Source organism: Chelonia mydas, chromosome 3, assembly GCF_015237465.2.
Source record: "Chelonia mydas isolate rCheMyd1 chromosome 3, rCheMyd1.pri.v2, whole genome shotgun sequence".
NCBI lineage: Eukaryota > Metazoa > Chordata > Testudines > Cheloniidae > Chelonia > Chelonia mydas.
In genome coordinates, this window is record NC_057851.1 from 143,041,711 (window position 1) to 143,058,613 (window position 16,903).

General features: G+C 45.9%; 1 protein-coding gene across 18 annotated transcripts in view; it reads left to right on the forward strand.

Moving 5' to 3' along the window:
- TJAP1 (tight junction associated protein 1) overlaps positions 1 to 16,903 on the forward strand; it is a 55,392-nt gene that overhangs the window by 15,743 nt on the left and 22,746 nt on the right. For 6 of the 18 annotated variants that reach the window (XM_043543450.1, XM_043543456.1, XM_037895463.2 and 3 more), the window contains one exon: positions 13,889 to 14,060. The exons of 7 other annotated variants lie outside the window; for them this stretch is intronic. The gene's annotated coding sequence lies outside the window, so the exon portion shown is untranslated. Of the gene's footprint in view, positions 1 to 13,854; positions 14,061 to 16,903 lie in introns of all 18 variants that reach the window. 5 more of the 18 variants (XM_037895464.2, XM_037895468.2, XM_043543452.1 and 2 more) reach the window with 1 other exon arrangement.

Here is a 16,903-nt window from a genome sequence, read left to right on the forward strand (position 1 = left end):
CACAAAGTAAAACTATTTCCCCATGTTTATTCCCCCGTCTCCCCCCCCACTGTTCCTCAGACGTTCTTGTCAACTGCTGGAAATGGCCCACCTTGATCCTTACTACAAAAGGTTCCCCGCCCCCTCCTTCTCTCCTGCTGGTAATAGCTCACCTTAAGTGATCACTCTGGTTACAGTGTGTATGGTAACACCCATTGTTTCATGTTCTCTGTGTATCCCCACTGTATTTTCCACTGAATGCATCCGATGAAGTGAGCTGTAGCTCACGAAAGCTTATGCTCAAATAAATTTGTTAGTCTCTAAGGTGCCACAAGTACTTCTTTTCTTTTTGCAAATACAGACTAACACGGCTGCTACTCTGAAACCTGTCACCTATTCCTGGAAGCAGGAAGATTTGAATGCTGGGAGAGCTGCAGCCATTGTACGCTGCATTGTTGAGACTTGGAGAACATGGGGGTGGGTTGTGTGGGGATGGCCCTTTGCAAATTGTCTGGGTAGAAAGGGGCTTCCTTCCTCTCCATTGAGCCTGAGCTGGATATGTGTGGTGCACATGTGGTTAGAATTGGGGAAGCACTTCCTTCTGTTCCCTGTGCCTTCTCAGGGCCAGATTTACAACGTATTAGGTGCCTAGTGGGGTTTACAAAAGTGCCTAACCTGGTGAGCTGCCTAAATCCCCTGGGAGTTAGGTGTCTAACCTGTTTAGGTACTACTGTAAATCCCATGAGTTGCCTATCTGCACCTTTATGTGCCTAAATACCTTTAGTAAATCAGGCCCTTAGTCCCTCCATGGTGTGTGGGGGCTCAGTTTGGGGAATAGCCACCCACCAGGGCCTTGAAATCTTAGTTCCACAGCCTGGTGGACCTTCATGGCTCCCTAGACTTGCTTTCTCCTGATTAAACCCTGGTGGCACACTAGACTCCTTTGCACCCTTCCAGTGCTTGTAGGTAGTGGTCCTCTCTCCCCTTTTCTAAACTCTACAGGTATGTCCCCTTGTGAATACAGCTCTTCAGCCATGTAATCATCTCTACTGCTCTTCTGTGAGTTCCCTGGAACTAGGGAGGAGTACCGCTCTACCCAGTGCCAGGATACAGTACTATTGCTACAATGCTGTTCTGCCTCACTTCTAGCTGGGAAGTGGTACTGCTCTTCTCCTCGGCCCCCCTTCACCCTGCCGTTTGGTAGCTGAGGAGCAGAAGTGAATATCTTTTCTGCTGTATCTCTGTATGGTCTAGTTTCTCTGTTTTTGCCCTAGGCATGTTATAAAATCCCAGCCCTTCCTAAAATCCCCTTGCATAGCTGCTGCCACCAGCCTGCATGCTAATGACCACTGGCTAGTATTCCATTTGGAGCCCATGGGTGGGTGTTGCTGAAGAAAAGGAGTACTAGTGGCACCTTAGAGACTAACCAATTTATTTGAGTTAGTCTCTAAGGTGCCACAAGTACTCCTTTTCTTTTTGCGAATACAGATTAACACGGCTGCTACTCTGAAACCTGTTGTTGAAGAGTGTCACATGAAGCATACGCTCACCACAGTGCTGGTCCTGAAGGTTGTGTTTCCTGTCTCTGTTAAATGCTGAGCCCTTGGCACGAGACAGAGCTGAGATTCCAACCCAGGTCTCCAGCCTGGTAGTGAGAGTACTGATCACTAAGTTCCATAGCTGCCCACACTTCGATAGACAAAGTGGGCTGGTGATTCTTCTTTTTGAGTTTAAAGAAAAGAAACAGAAAGGCAGAGTATGTGAGAGTCAGCTAAACCTGGGCTGCTTGGGGATGCTGGCCACTCGTGTCCTCTTGGGGATCATTCTTATTGCTTTTCCCTTTGAAATGGCTTCCTAACATGGGAGCAGGGCTTCAGCTGAGGGGCAAGAGAAGCAGTTCTCTGGCTAGAGAGCCAGGGCTTGTTTGTAACTCTATCCAGCAAGGTGGGTTCTGTGCGAAGGGATCACCTTAGGCAGAGGTTACCAGGCATCTGAGATCTTTGTGTGTATTGACTGAGTTCTCCTCATGTTAATACAAGTGGCCATGTGCCTACCTAGAGACAGAGGAGTTGAGTAGAACTGAGATCAGATCAATTTGTGCTGGCAGTATGTGTGAAAGGATGTTGGGGTAGGGTGTGTGCGCGCGTAAGAGTGAATGGGAGTGGTTTTGTATCTCCAGGGAAGGATGTGTGTGAAAGTGGACCCTAGAAAAAGGAAATTGGTGTCTCTTATGGGAGGCCCAAGGCCCAGCCCTTCTGACTTGTTTCATACCTGAATTCAGCTTCAGGCTTTGCACTTGAGTTCAGCTCTGTCTGCTCCTGTTAACAAGACTCACTCACAGGTTTGTCTGTTGACTTATATATAAGGAAAACAGGGAAATTCCCTTCCCTGCTACTCTGCGAACTCTGATGTTCAGTCACTTCCCAGCCCAGACAGCGTCTCTTCCCCTTTCTCTGTGGGTTGCTTTATTAACTCTCTTGTCCTATGCTATTTCCCTTGCTTCGCAGCTACATGGGGCTCCTACTCCCTGTTGGTTGATTGGGTTTGGGACTGAGGCCGTGGTGGAGGTTCTGGAGGTGGCATGGCCTGTGTGGGGAGGTCATGTGGGCATGCAGAGGGCATGTGGGCTCAGCTGCTTGTTTTCTTTCCCTGTTTGGTGTGGAATGCACCGTGTTTGTCTGTCTTGGCCTGTGATTGTAGCCCACATTCCTGCACAGCGAGTCAGCACGGCAGCAGGCGGCGTGCTGTTTGTGCCCTGTGGCTACATGCTTTCAGCTCCACATCAAAGGTGTGTTTGGTGTGTAGCTTGTGCCATTTCTGGCCACACCTGGTGGCCTGCAGGCATGCGGGGGTGGAGCCTGGGCTGTGTTTGCAGATGGCAGTCAGCATTCAGGCTTCTCCTTACTTGTGGAAACGAAGGAGCCAAATCCATGTTAAACAACCTGAGGAATGCAGCGGGAGAGCAGAGCAGAACGGAGTCACTCCAGGGGCATGTCCTAGCAGCAACATTGCCTTAATAGCTGCAGCAAAATAACTCGTGCTTGCTCCCTCCAAAAGGATTGGATGTGTGGTGGGTTTTAACTTACACCAAAAAGAAAAGGAGTACTTGTGGCACCTTAGAGACTAACCAATTTATTTGAGCATAAGCTTTCGTGAGCTACAGCTCACTTCATCGGATGCATACTGTGGAAAATACAGAAGATGTTCTTATACATACAAACCATGAAAAAAATGGGTGTTTACCACTACAAAAGGTTTTTCTCTCCCCCCACCCCACTCTCCTGCTGGTAATAGCTGAGGAGGGAGTCTACATACACAAACATCTACAAGATCTCTATGTAGACTCCTTCCTCAGGCCCTACGCTACCAGCACTCCCAGCTACCTTCGAGACACCACTGACTTCCTGAGGAAACTACAATCCATCCATGATCTTCCTGATAACACCATCCTGGCCACTATGATTGTAGAAGCCCTCTACACCAACATTCCACACAAAGATGGACTACAAGCCGTCAAGAACACTATCCCCGATAATGTCACGGCTAACCTGGTGGCTGAACTTTGTGACTTTGTCCTTACCCATAACTATTTTACATTTGGGGACAATGTGTACCTTCAAATCAGCGGCACTGCTATGGGTACCCGCATGGCCCCACAGTATGCCAACATTTTTATGGCTGACTTAGAACAACGCTTCCTCAGCTCTCGTCCCCTAACGACCCTACTCTACTTGTGCTATATTGATGACATCTTCGTCATCTGGACCCATGGAAAAGAAGCCCTTGAGGAATTCCACCATGATTTCAACAATTTCCATCCCACCATCAACCTCAGCCTGGTCCAGTCCACACAAGAGATCCACTTCCTGGACTCTACAGTGCTAATAAACGATGGTCACATAAACACCACCCTATACCGGAAACCTACTGACCGCTATTCCTACCTACATGCCTCCAGCTTTCACCCTGACCACACCACACGATCCGTTGTCTACAGCCAAGCTCTGCAATACAGCTGCATTTGCTCCAACCCCTCAGACAGAGACAAACACCTACAAGATCTCTATCAAGCATTCTTACAACTACAGTACTCACCTGCGGAAGTGAAGAAACAGATTGATAGAGCCAGAAGAGTTCCCAAAAGTCACCACCTACAGGACAGGCCTAACAAAGAAAATAACAGAATGCCACTAGCCGTCACCTTCAGCCCCCAACTAAAACCCCTCCAACGCATTATTAAGGATCTACAACCTATCCTGAAGGATGACCCAACACTCTCACAAATCTTGGGAGACAGGCCAGTCCTTGCCTACAGACAGCCCCCCAACCTGAAGCGAATACTCACCAGCAACCACATACCACACAACAGAACCATTAACCCAGGAACCTATCCTTGCAACAAAGCCCGTTGCCAACTGTGCCCACATATCTATTCAGGGGACACCATCACAGAGCCTAATAACATCAGCCACACTATCAGAGGCTCGTTCACCTGCACATCTACCAATGTGATATATGCCATCATGTGCCAGCAATGCCCCTCTGCCATGTACATTGGTCAAACTGGACAGTCTCTATGTAAAAGAATAAATGGACACAAATCAGATGTCAAGAATTATAACATTCATAAACCAGTTGGAGAACACTTCAATCTCTCTGGTCACGCGATTACAGACATGAAAGTTGCGATATTACAACAGGAAAACTTCAAAACCAGACTCCAGCGAGAGACTGTTGAATTGGAATTCATTTGCAAATTGGATACAATTAACTTAGGCTTGAATAGAGGCTGGGAGTGGCTAAGTCATTATGCAAGGTAACCTATTTCCTACAACCCTCCCCCCCCCCCCCCCCCCCCCCCCCCCCCCCCGACGTTCTTGTTAAACCCTGGATTTGTGCTGGAAATGGCCCACCTTGATTATCATACACATTGTAAGGAGAGTGATCACTTTAGATAAGCTATTACCAGCAGGAGAGTGGGGGGGGGGGGAGAGAAAACCTTTTGTAGTGGTAAACACCCATTTTTTCATGGTTTGTATGTATAAGAACATCTTCTGTATTTTCCACAGTATGCATCTGATGAAGTGAGCTGTAGCTCACGAAAGCTTATGCTCAAATAAATTGGTTAGTCTCTAAGATGCCACAAGTACTCCTTTTCTTTTTGCGAATACAGACTAACACGGCTGTTACTCTGAAACTTACACCAAGAAGGCCAGTTAAGGTTGGTTCATTCCCTGTGGCCTGCATGCTTCTTTCCCGAATGGTTGATGATTGGGTGTCTAGTGCCATCATGGTGTAGTCTGTACGAACTGTATGTGAGAGACATACAGGAGACGTAGAGGCTCCAGAGTCTGTGATCACTGGAGTTGTTTTGGTGTTTTTCTTCCACTCCTGTGAGTCTCTCGCTGAGGACACATCCAGTCTTCATACAGTTAAATATTTAAAATGAGCATTGGGTTGAATTGCTCTTGCCACTCTCTTCCACACACACCTGAAGAGACCAGCCCCTGTCACTGACAACTCCAGCGCTGGAAGTTCAGTGATGACTGTAGACGGGGGACACAGATATATAATAATCTGTCCCACTGCTCAACATGCTGTCAGGAGAAGGCACTTGTTTTCTGTAGCCTTGCCATGTACAACCCTCCCCTGTCCAGCCGTAAGTCTTTATTGGCCAGGGGGATCCATCTGCCATGGCCCAAGGGAGCAATCTGATTCCATTTGAACTGGCCAATATGGAGATGCAAAGTCTTGGGTCAAGTCTTGTGGAAAGAACACAGAACTTCCTTTCTTCATTAAACCCTCTGAGGTGTCCTGAGTGAGCCTCCAGTCTCTACAGCAAGTTGTCCTTCCTGCCTCTGTGGAATGCATGCTACACATAATGAAACTTCCTGTGGGAATTCCCAGCAGGCCCAAAGTCTGTGATCATAACCCAGGCCAGTCACTTCCAAATTCCACCTCACAAGTCAAAGCTGCTGCATTTGAGGATTACCACTGCCATCTGCAAAAGACCCTCCCTGCCTCCACCCTTGATCAGTGAACAACAGAATTTTAGGGATGCCTTGGTTTTCATTTTCTTGCTTCCCTTTCCCTCTGACATAGTCTTCAGATCAGGTGCTGCTGGTGCCTGTTTCTGTTCAACTTGTGCGGGCCATCCTGCTGTGTCCAGATGCGAATGCAGCATCAGCACTGTTCAGGGATGCATCCGTTGACACGAAAGGAGCAATCTCAAACTGGAGGTGATGAGGTGCACACTACTCTACCCTACCCTTCCCTACATGTGGCACCCCACAAGCAGGGGTGTTAAGGTTTTTTATCCTAGAAGAAGCCTAGGTAATGAGTTGGGCTCCAGAATCTGAGCTACAGACAGAGCTGGAACTTCAAAGGGTGGTCTGCACGGCTCTTTTTAGAGCACTAGCGTGTGCGCAGTTAACCCAAGTCTGTCAACCCAGGCTGGGAGGCTCGCTTCTGCGGGCTGTGTAGACATACCCTTAGAGACTCCTGGATTTGTGGTTCAGTAGTGCTGAAATCTGCACCAGACTCAATGCTCTGTGGCAGAATGAGATTAGGAAAAAAATATTAATAAATGAGTTTACAGCTGAATTGTGTAGAATCATAGACATGTACGTCTGGAAGGGACCTTAAGAGGACATCCAATCCAGCCTCCTGTGTTGAGACAGGACCAAGTAAACCTAGACCATTCCTTACAGGTGTTTCTCTAATCTGTTTTTAAAAATCTCCAATGATGAGGATTCTGCAGCCTCCTTTGGAAGCCTATTCCTGTGCTTAACTATCTTTGTAGTTAGAAAGATTTTCCTGCTATCTAACCTACATTTTCCTCACTGCAGACTGAGCCCATTACTGCTTGTCCTACCTTCAGTGGACCTGGAGAACAATCAATAACCATCCTCTTTAAAACAGCCCTTAACATATTTGAAGTCTGTTTTCAGTCCCCCCTCAGTCGTGTTTTTCCAAGATTAAACATGCCCATTTTGTTAACCTTTCCCTAGGTCAGGTTTTCTAAACATTTTATCATTTCTATAGCTCTCCTCTGGATTCGCTCCAATTTAAACCTACATCTTTCTTAAAGTGGATACAGTACTTCAGCTGAGGCCTCGCCAGTGCTGAGTAGAGCCGGACAATTACCTCCTGGGTCTTACATACAACTCTCCTGTTAATACACCCCAGAATATTTGCCGTTGTTGGCTCATACGCAATTTGTGATCCACTATAATCCCCAGATTCTTTTCAGCACTGCTACTGCCTAGCCAGTTTTCCCCCACTTTATAGTTGTGCATTTGATTTTTTTCTTCCTAAATGTAGTACTTTGTACTTGTCTTGATTGAATTTCATCTTGTTGATTTCAGTCCAATTCACCAATTTGTCAAGATCGTTTTGAATTCTAATCCTGTCTTCCAAAGTGCATCCAAACCCCTCCCAGCTTGGTGTCATCCACAGATTTTATAAGCATACTCTCCACTCCATTGTCCAAGTCATTAACGAAGATATTCAGTAGTACCAGACCCAGGAGAGACCCCTGCATGACCCCACTAGATACAGACTTCTGGTATGACAGTGACATTTCCCTAGTTTGCATATGAGAATGTCATGTGGGACTGTGTCAAAAGCCTCACTAAAATCAAGATATAGCTAAAGCTTCCCCACATCCACTAGGCCAGTTAGAGAAGGAAATTAGATTGGTTTGGCATGATTTGTTCTTGAAAAATCTTTTGTGATGGCTATTATTCTGTTACCCTCTAGGTGCTTACAAATTGATTGTTTACTAATTTATTCCAGTATCTTTCCAGATATGGAAGGTAAGCTGACTGGTCTATAATTCCCCAGCTTCTCTTTGTTCCCTTTTTAACTGTAAGTACTGTTTGCACCCTTCTCCAGTCCTCTGGGATCTCACCCGTCCTCCATGAGTTTGCAAAGATAATTGCTAATGGTTCTGGGTTCTGAGATTGCTTCAGCTAGTTCCTTAAGTACTCTCGGGTGAATTTCATCAAGCCCTGCTTTTAAGCGTCTGGGCACAATTAACCATTTTGGTGAAAACTGAAGGAAAACAGGTATTAAACACATCAGCCTGCTTGATATAATCAATTAGTTCTCCTGCCCTGCTGAGTCGAGTATTTGTTTTCCTTCATCTTTTTCTCTTTCTCCTAATGTATTTAAAGAACTTCTTCTTACTCTCTTTTATGTCCCTGTTTAGGTGTAACTCATTTTGTGCCTTAGCCTTTTTGATTTTGTCCCTACATGCTTGTGCTAATCCTTTGTACTCGTCCTTAGCAATTCATCCATGCTTCCACTTTTTGTAGGATTCCTTTTTGATTTTCAGGTCATTAAAGGTTTCAGAGTAGCAGCCATGTTAGTCTGTATTCGCAAAAAGAAAAGGAGTACTAGTGGCACCTTAGAGACTAACCAATTTATTTGAGCATAAGCTTCGTGTAGCTCACGAAAGCTTATGCTCAAATAAATTGGTTAGTCTCTAAGGTGCCACTAGTACTCCTTTTCTTTTTAGGTCATTAAAGAACTCCTGATATAACCATTTTGTCCTCTGACTTTTCTTTCTATCTTTCCTTCATATTGGGATAGTTTGCTGTCATGCCTTTAATATTGTCTCTTTGAGAAACTGCCAGCTTCGGTGAACTCCTTTTTCCCTTCTACCCGTGGGACTTTACTTACCAGTCCTTAGAGTTTGCTAAAGTCTGCTTTTTGGAAGTCCGTTGTCCTTATTCTGTTGCTCTCACTCCTTCCTCTCCTTAGAATCATGAAATCTATCATTGCGATCATTTTCACCCAAATTGTCTTCAGCCTTCAGAGGGGCAACCAATTCCTTCCTCTCTGTTGGTCCGAATCAAGTCTAAAATGGCTGGCCGTCTCCTTACTGCCTCTGTCTTCTGAAACAAGTTGTCCCCAACTTTTCCATCAGATATCTGGGTAGTTAGTCCCCCATTTATCATCCTTTAACAGGGAATAATCACTGTGCATTTATTTTTCCAGGCTTTGCAGCTTACTGGTAGTTTGCTTTGGGATACAGATTGTTACTGTAAAACCAGGGGGTCTTGTAGGATTTGGGGTCACTATGTTGTTCCCATCCCCACCTCCTCCTGCTTGCTAGGAGGTGTTAGGAGGGGGCTTGGAGTGAAAAGGACAAAAGTAAGTGTGTGTGTGTGTGTGTAGGAAAGGTAAGAGGGCCCTATTCCTTTCCCTTCCCATCAGCCAGAGTTCAGACCGGTTGTAGGGATCACACAGCCAGTTCTTAAATTCAGTTTCCAGGGTTAACTTTCACACTGGGTTAGGGGCTGCTGATCTGCAGGGTTTGAAGTTCAGCGTTCTGGTCCAAAGCCTAATTGCCTGAGGAAGCTCCTTCTTGTTACTCCGGTGGCAAACTGCTCTCATAAATAGCTAGGTCTCCCTCTTGTGGACTAGGGAGAGGAAAGCAGGGAGCCCAGTATGGCAGTAGATTGCAATAATATCTGCTAATTGTCCTAAGTACTGGTGTTCCTGTAGCCAGTAGGACTGCTGTGGTTACTTCCCTGTACGGCAAATTCTGCAACTCAGAATCATGGAATCCCTGGGGCCCTGCCCGTGGTGCCTACACTAAGCAGAAGGAATGAAAGCAAACAAGCTGCTCTACAGGTTTGGCCAACGCAACCGTCTGCAGCATCTCAGGAAGACAGCAACATCCACCTGTCCTCAGCCCTCACATGACTAGTGGAGTGTTAGTTCTATGAAGGCACTATTACACTATGGCCCTTAACAAAAAAGGTAACTGTAACAGAGTGGTCTGGCCCTTGTGGGGCCTGGGGCCAGTCAGTCCCTGTTCCAAGACATGGCCACGTTAAGAATAGGTGTTAGGGGGAGAATCAGCAGACAGCTTGGGAATGGGGGCCAAGTGCCTAGACAGATGACAGTAATGCTCAGCCGGTAAACGACTGCACTGAGCTCACTTGAGGGATCCTAGACTCCGGAGAGAATTGGAGGGAGACTCCCTGGAGCAGAACCTGATCCCTGATGAGGGTGAGCTAGGGAGTCAGTGACGACTACAGCATAGACCTAGGAAGGAGGGCTGTGGAGCCTCATCCCAAGGAGAAGCTGAAGGGCTGGGGGAAGTCAGCCACAGTGCCAGGAAGGAAGGCTGTGGCCACCCTGTTCCAAAGGTGGAGACATTTGAGCCCAGGAAGGAGGGGCAGCAAATATAGGAAAAGGCCCTGGGAAGGAGAAGCCAGGGCAGCTTGTGGCTACAGAGAGCAGACAGCCCCATTATTTAGGGTTTCCAGAGCTGAGGAGTACTTGGTAAAGGGTGGGTGTGGGCTCCCCCTATACTGGATGGGGTGCAGCAACCCTTGCTGTTAAGGGGAGGAAGAAGGGACAAACCAGAGCCAGGAGTGCTGGAAGTTGACTCCAGGATGCAAAGGGTTGAAGACAGTTGTGTGCTTGACTCAAGACTGAGATGGAAGATTGGCGTGTTCTTTTTGAACTTTGATTATCCTGGAAGGGGTGAACGTCTGTGGCTTTGCCCTCTGGCTAAGTTGCTTCAGCAACTGAACTGGCCTGAAAGCAGAGTCATTGAAAAACCCAGGAGGGAAACTGAGGCAGGTTGACTGCAGTGCCGCTCTGCCTGGGGACGTGCTCTGGGACTGCACCCTGCTACAATAACCGTACTGCTCTACCACTTACAGAGCCGGGGGAAAATTCTGTGCCTGCTCCAGCCCTTGGCCTGTGCTCTGAATCTGCTAAGCCCAGAGTGTATCTTTATAAAGCAATCTCTTTTCTCCTCATTCTCAATGTATGGTGTGTAGAAACAACTGCTCTCAGTAGGTCAGACTGCTGTGATCTAGGCAGAGCATTGAAGTTGTAGGTCCCAGCATGCAATGAACTGCACTAGTAGCAGAGAAAGGAGTGGCCGTGGACTGTGTTGTAGAAGTCTGTGAGGAACACTTGGCCACCCCGCGATGTGGAGACCTCGCGGGTGTTAAGAGGGAAATGTTCCTGACTGAAGAGAGGTGTGGGTGCAAGTGGTGTGATAATGGCCACCAGCCCCACTCCACTGGAAGATTGGACAGCATCTCCCCTCAGAGTGCCAGCCTATCAAGAGCTATTGTTGTCTGTACATGAACGGAGCTTTCATAAGTCTAGGCTGGTTGGGAGGGGGACAGGTCCATCTCACTGTCTTTACACAGCTCAGAAGTCTGTAGATTTTAGCTACGCTAGGTTGTATGCCATCTGTGTGCTCAGTGCTGTATAGACCATGGAATTGCCCAGTCTAACAAGCTTTCTAGGATGGCTAGCAGAGAGGATGGCTAAAGTTTCCATAGAAATGCTTTTAAGTATGATTGGATGTCACCTAGGCAATATGAAAGACTTCCAGCTGACTGGTGTTTGGAGTTTTTCTTTCAAGGAAGATGAGGCTGCATTTTAGTTATCCCCACCTGCTTTTGGACAGTGCTTTTTCCTCCAGCGTGGAATCTGGAGAAAGGGGGAGACAATGCCATTGTGCCAGAAATGGACCTTAGCAGCTATAAAGTTTACATGGCATCAAGGACATACACATAATTGTTCAGATACAGATATAGCTGTAAATCTACACACAACAGCTAGGTCTGTACCATCCTCTGCCTTTCATGTCTCTGACCATTTGCTGATGAAAGGGTAATTAAAACAAAAGAAGTCTTTCTGGGATGAAAGCCTAGAAGCAGAGAGAACTAAACCTGGTATAAAGATCCCTCTCCTCTCCTCTCAGCAGAGTTGATGCTTTATTTTTGCTTGTTTGGGATTCCAAGGCATTTCTGACTCGTTGCTCTGCAGCTCAGTTATGTGCTTATACCATGCACACTTGCCCTTTCTCCTTTACCTTTAGAATATGTATTTTCTGGCTACAGGGGGTGTGTGTGTGTGTATGTATTACTTGCAAAAAACCCTACACTAATGCAACATTACGTCTGAGTTTTTAATGAATTTTCTGAAGTAAATTCCAAAACAATTGTGGCTCTTCCCTTTTCCAAGCCAAACCTCATGGAAATGAGGTGTTTTCTTGAGGTAAAAGCACTGGATGAAACCATATTTGCAGTCCATTCCCAGCTTTGCTGTTGACTCACCTTGTGACTTTGTGGAAGCCACTTCCATTCTTGGTGCCTCAGTTTCTCCACCTGTGAAATGGGGATAGTTCCTGGTGGGTGGAAATGGGGAACATGAATCTGTTAATGTTCACATAGGACATGCTGCTGAAGTGCAAAACACTTGTCAATCGGTGGTTAAAGTCAAAACACTTAAAATATCAATCATCAAAAGCGAATGCAACATTATTAGGGTTGAGATTTTAAAAAAAACAGATCAGGAACTAGGCAAATATGGGTCCCCCAGCAGCTGTAACTATTCCACTTGTGTACCTAGGTTGTGTTACACTGCTTGATCAAGGCTTCAAAATTCCCTCCATAGCCAACAACAATAGACTGGGCCATGTCCAATTAGTGCAACCTGTCCAGGTTTCTGTATGAAGCGGAGGACTGTATCTAACCAGTGAATGACCAAAATCGGGCTCGTTGGAGTGCCACAGCTCTGGAATGAAGCTGACTGCCATTAAGAGCAAGTCTGTTTCCTGGCATTTGCTTTTGCCTTGGCCATGCAGTGCTTAGCACCTGGCAGCATCAGCATTGGATTTAAGGCTTCCACGGAATCGGTAATGTTCACTTTGGGTGGGCATTGCTACAAGCTGCTATTTTTTTTATGTGGGAGGGAAGAATCTCCTTTAGTAGCCCCAGGGGATAAAAACAGATTTAAAATTTTTATTAAAGCTAATGTTAAAAATTATATGCTACACAGATTAAGAAACGAGTGTCTGTACATCTGGGTACAGTGCTTAGATTATCCACAAATACAAAGTTTGTTTTTAAAAGTCATAAAATACATTTCGTGCATAACCAGCAATAACCCAAATTAAGGTGACTAGATTAGATTTAACAATACAGTTTAGATATTAGCATCCAAGTATTTGGGGACATTACTCATGAAAAGTTATACAGAGTGGAACTCAAATATAGCAATGAGTAAAGATTGTCCCTCAGTAGTTGAGAATGTAGGGTAGGTTGTCCATTTAGAAAATACAGTCCATCAGGGAAGTATTTCAGTTACTTTCCCGACTGCGCTTCTCATCAGCACTCCAGCTTATCTGTCCTGATATTGCTGATGGCTGGTGATGTGTTCTCGTACTACACAGAACACTAGTTCTGTGGTGCCTTCTCTGTAGCTGCAGAGCGTTCATGGATGGGGATGTTTGAGGCAGCGTATTACAGTGAATATGTAAAGACCCAGAATATGGAACATCCTTTAGTGCTGTGATAACTTGCGTGCTAGAGGGTTATTTTAGTGGTCCTGTTGGTCGGCTATATTGTTATGGGGTGAGTTATGGGAGTTTAGGTTTCTTAGAGCGCCAAGACTGTGAGACTAGACAGAGGGGCTGCTGATCTAGATTGCTGTGGATTATACAAGATTTAGTGAATGTTATACTGCCTGAGGAAAGACCAGGCAAAGCTTAACCTGTGCCTGGTTTGTCTGATTTAGTGGCTTATTTTGGATTCCATACTCCAGTTTACTGATTTCTTCTTTCTCCCTCTTCTTCCCCTCCTATGCCCACCCACACAGCACAAGAACTGGCAGAGCACTGGGAAAGGGGATTCCTGCTTGTTGATTTTTTTCAGAAATGTTCACCCACACTCTCTCACCGCTCTCCAAACAGTTTGCTTGCTGCAGCTGTTCCCTCACTGCTCATTGAGAGAGAATTTAGAACAATGGCTCCCTAACTTCCCTCCTGTGTTTTGCCAGCACTTGCCCAGAGTATTAGGCCTCAGATCAACACTCACTTTATACTGTCAGGGCCATCACTGTTATCCTCTGGAACCTTTGACAGCTCATCTGCTTCCTGTGAACTATTCACCAAGGGACTGGAATGCTCTGATGTATCTCCTTCAAGAGGCTTAAACAGAAGTACCCCTGCCTTGCTGCTGTTGCTGTCTCAGTATGAGGCCTAACGATGATTCTTTAGCTCTGCCTGCAGAGGAGACATTTTAAAGATAGCACAGGTAAGAGAAAATTTGTTCCGGGGGAGGGGATTAAAAACAGGGGCATATGTGTGAGGGGAGGGAAAGCAAATGTAAACTGGGAACTCGAGCAGAGAACTACTTGGCCAGCAGCCAGACCATCTTGTGAGATCTGAAGAGAGCACAGCCCAAGCTAATCTGGTTCAGTATTTGGGTGGGAGATCTTCAGTGAAAACCTTGTACAGTAGGGAGTGGTGCAGATAATTCAGTAGATGGCACTCTTCTCTGAGCTAATGCTGAGTCTAACCATTAAAGATTTTTCAGTACTTTTATTAAACAAAGAGAGCGAGGGAGAGTTGGAATGCTAGTTTTGGTATCCTGGTCAAATTTTAACTTGCCCCCCTGGCATTATCTCTACATTTTGGTTGGGTATCAGATTCTTTGCTTCCTGTCTTAACCTTTTGTGTAATGTTGCTGTTCAGCTGTTAATCAGCTGTTGCATTCCACTCCAGAGGTGGCTGCCTGTTAATGGTGGATGGATGTAGGGAGTGTGCACTGTTGATCAGTTCAAGTTTATAAAAGGGTTTGGGATATAAGGCGCTGTAGAAATTGATGATCGATCAATGCAGTAAGTAATGGGATATGTTCCTAGTGAATGGACTACAGCTGAATTAGAAAACCTGCTATCTAGAAACAGCATATTATAGAAGAGGAATACTAATGATGCTTACTCTGTAATATGGTAACACCCTGGTAAATAGAAAGATCTGATGACTATATTCCTATAATGTTTCTTTAAACAAAAGCAACTGTTGTAATGATGGTTTTGTTTCTTATATTTACATGGCAAGGGTTTGTAAACTTGTTAAAACTTAATAAATAAATAAAAAGAAAACCTGTGATCTGTTTTGAGTGGGAGGGGATGAGGGGAATTGTGAGGGAGGTGTGATTCTGGTAACTTTACAAGGGGTTCTTCTGGGACACATTATCTGGGCAACCTATTCATGTTCCTGATCCTTCTTATACTCAGCAACAACAAAAGCTTTCAATCTGTGGGCTCTGTTGATCTCATTAACTTTGAAAAATGTTAACTATTAAGTAGGGCTCATTGCTTAATGGCCAGTCTGATCCCTTTGTTTTGATCGCTCTTGTGACCTATCACATGCTTGGAGCAATGTTGTCTACCTAGCTATCAAGATTTACTGATATGAAAGAGCAAGGAATGAGTGAAAATCCATGGAATTCCATCCTGATTCTGAGGTGACAGACAGCGTGACATTGTTAGTCCAACCTGTGTTGTGAGCATTAGGATACGCAAAGCCAGCCTAGTAGGGGGATGCGTGTTTCTGTGCTGAGAGCAACTAACCTGCTACAAGCTGCTTAGTAGCAGAATGAATCTTGAACCTAATTCTAGCTGGGATTCTCTGGTTGACTGAAGAGATTAGCCAGCTTCCAAAGAGAGCCTTCCTCTTTGGATGCTAAAACTTCCTGTAATTAATACTCTGCAGCCCTCTCCTGCTATGGCTGGACTGTTGGGGAACAGTCTGTGGTGATTGTTTTAGCCTCAGTCAGGCTAATGTAGTCTCCTGGTCAGGATCTCTTGATGAAATTCTAGCAGCTTTTACCTGACCTGTCTGGTTGCTCCATTGTCTTGAGCATCAGTCCCACTACTTGAGGCAGCTAGAGTCTATGACTGATGATGATATATCTGCAAGGCAGGGGGAGGGGACTTTCTGGCTCTCTTGCAGATGGGAAAGAGTTCATTTTCTGTGATCTTAGTAGAGTGAAACTGTTACACACCAGAGTGTTATGTAACGAGGTCCGTCTCATTGGACTCAAATAAAAGATTCAGTCCAAAACAGAGTGAAACTGGTGGATTAACAGTAGTAACTAAATGCACGGGACAGAGCAGCAGTGGTAGCTTTCATTGGTATATCTTGAGTTCTGGGCTTTGCGGGGTACCCTAGCCCATTGGTGTCTGGCCGCCCCAGGAACGCTTCTCTAGTGAAGCGTTGTCTTGAGAAAACTGGATTGTGATCAACATAGACACTTGAGCTGGAGCCCCCTTGGTGCAAGAGAGGGAAACTATTAGCAGGGAACATTTCCTGGAAGTACCCCTTGACTCTGGAACTCTTTCGCAGTCCTCCCTCTTACCTGCCCCTTCTGAATTTGCTGGGCTTTAGAGTGTACTGCCAAGACTGTTCTCTTATTACTGGAGCTGGCAGCTGCATTGTCAGGAGCGTTGCTGATAGACCTCGTGGCTCAGATGCGCTATAAACACAAAGTTAATACAGTTCTGTGGAGCCTGCGCAGTAGATGCAGGGAGCAGTTCCTCTTCCAGTTCTCTTTTCTCATTCCATTCCTGATGAGGGCAAGGATGCTGATTCCTCCTACCCCTTCCCAGGCCCCAAATCATACATGACAATCCTTCTGGTTGAGGAGAGGACGACTGTGCAGTGAAGCTAATTAGCACTTCCCTATGCCCAGAGCAAGCATTAGCTGCGGGATACTTCACAGCATCATCATGGTGTGTCACTTGGTCAGATAGGAATGGGTTCGGGAGGAGGAAGGGAGCACCTGGAGTGGAAATGCAGCTAATGCTGGAAGCCATGCATGGGGACCTCATCACTTGTGAATTAGAACTTGGAGAATGGAGGCAGTTAGGATGATTGGGGTAGGAAGCAAAGCATGTTCCTTTCAGAGCCCTGGGCTCCCTCTGCCTAAAGGGGAAGAGGTGCTCCCCCACCCCCTTGTGTGTGGGCGGGGGAGGGGAGGGAGACGAGAACTATTCCCCAGCAGTTTGTACAAATAGAATGAATTGCTCTGTTACCCTGAAATCCTCTGTCCCTCTGAGTGTTGGGTGACCATGCCCACCGCTGAATCTG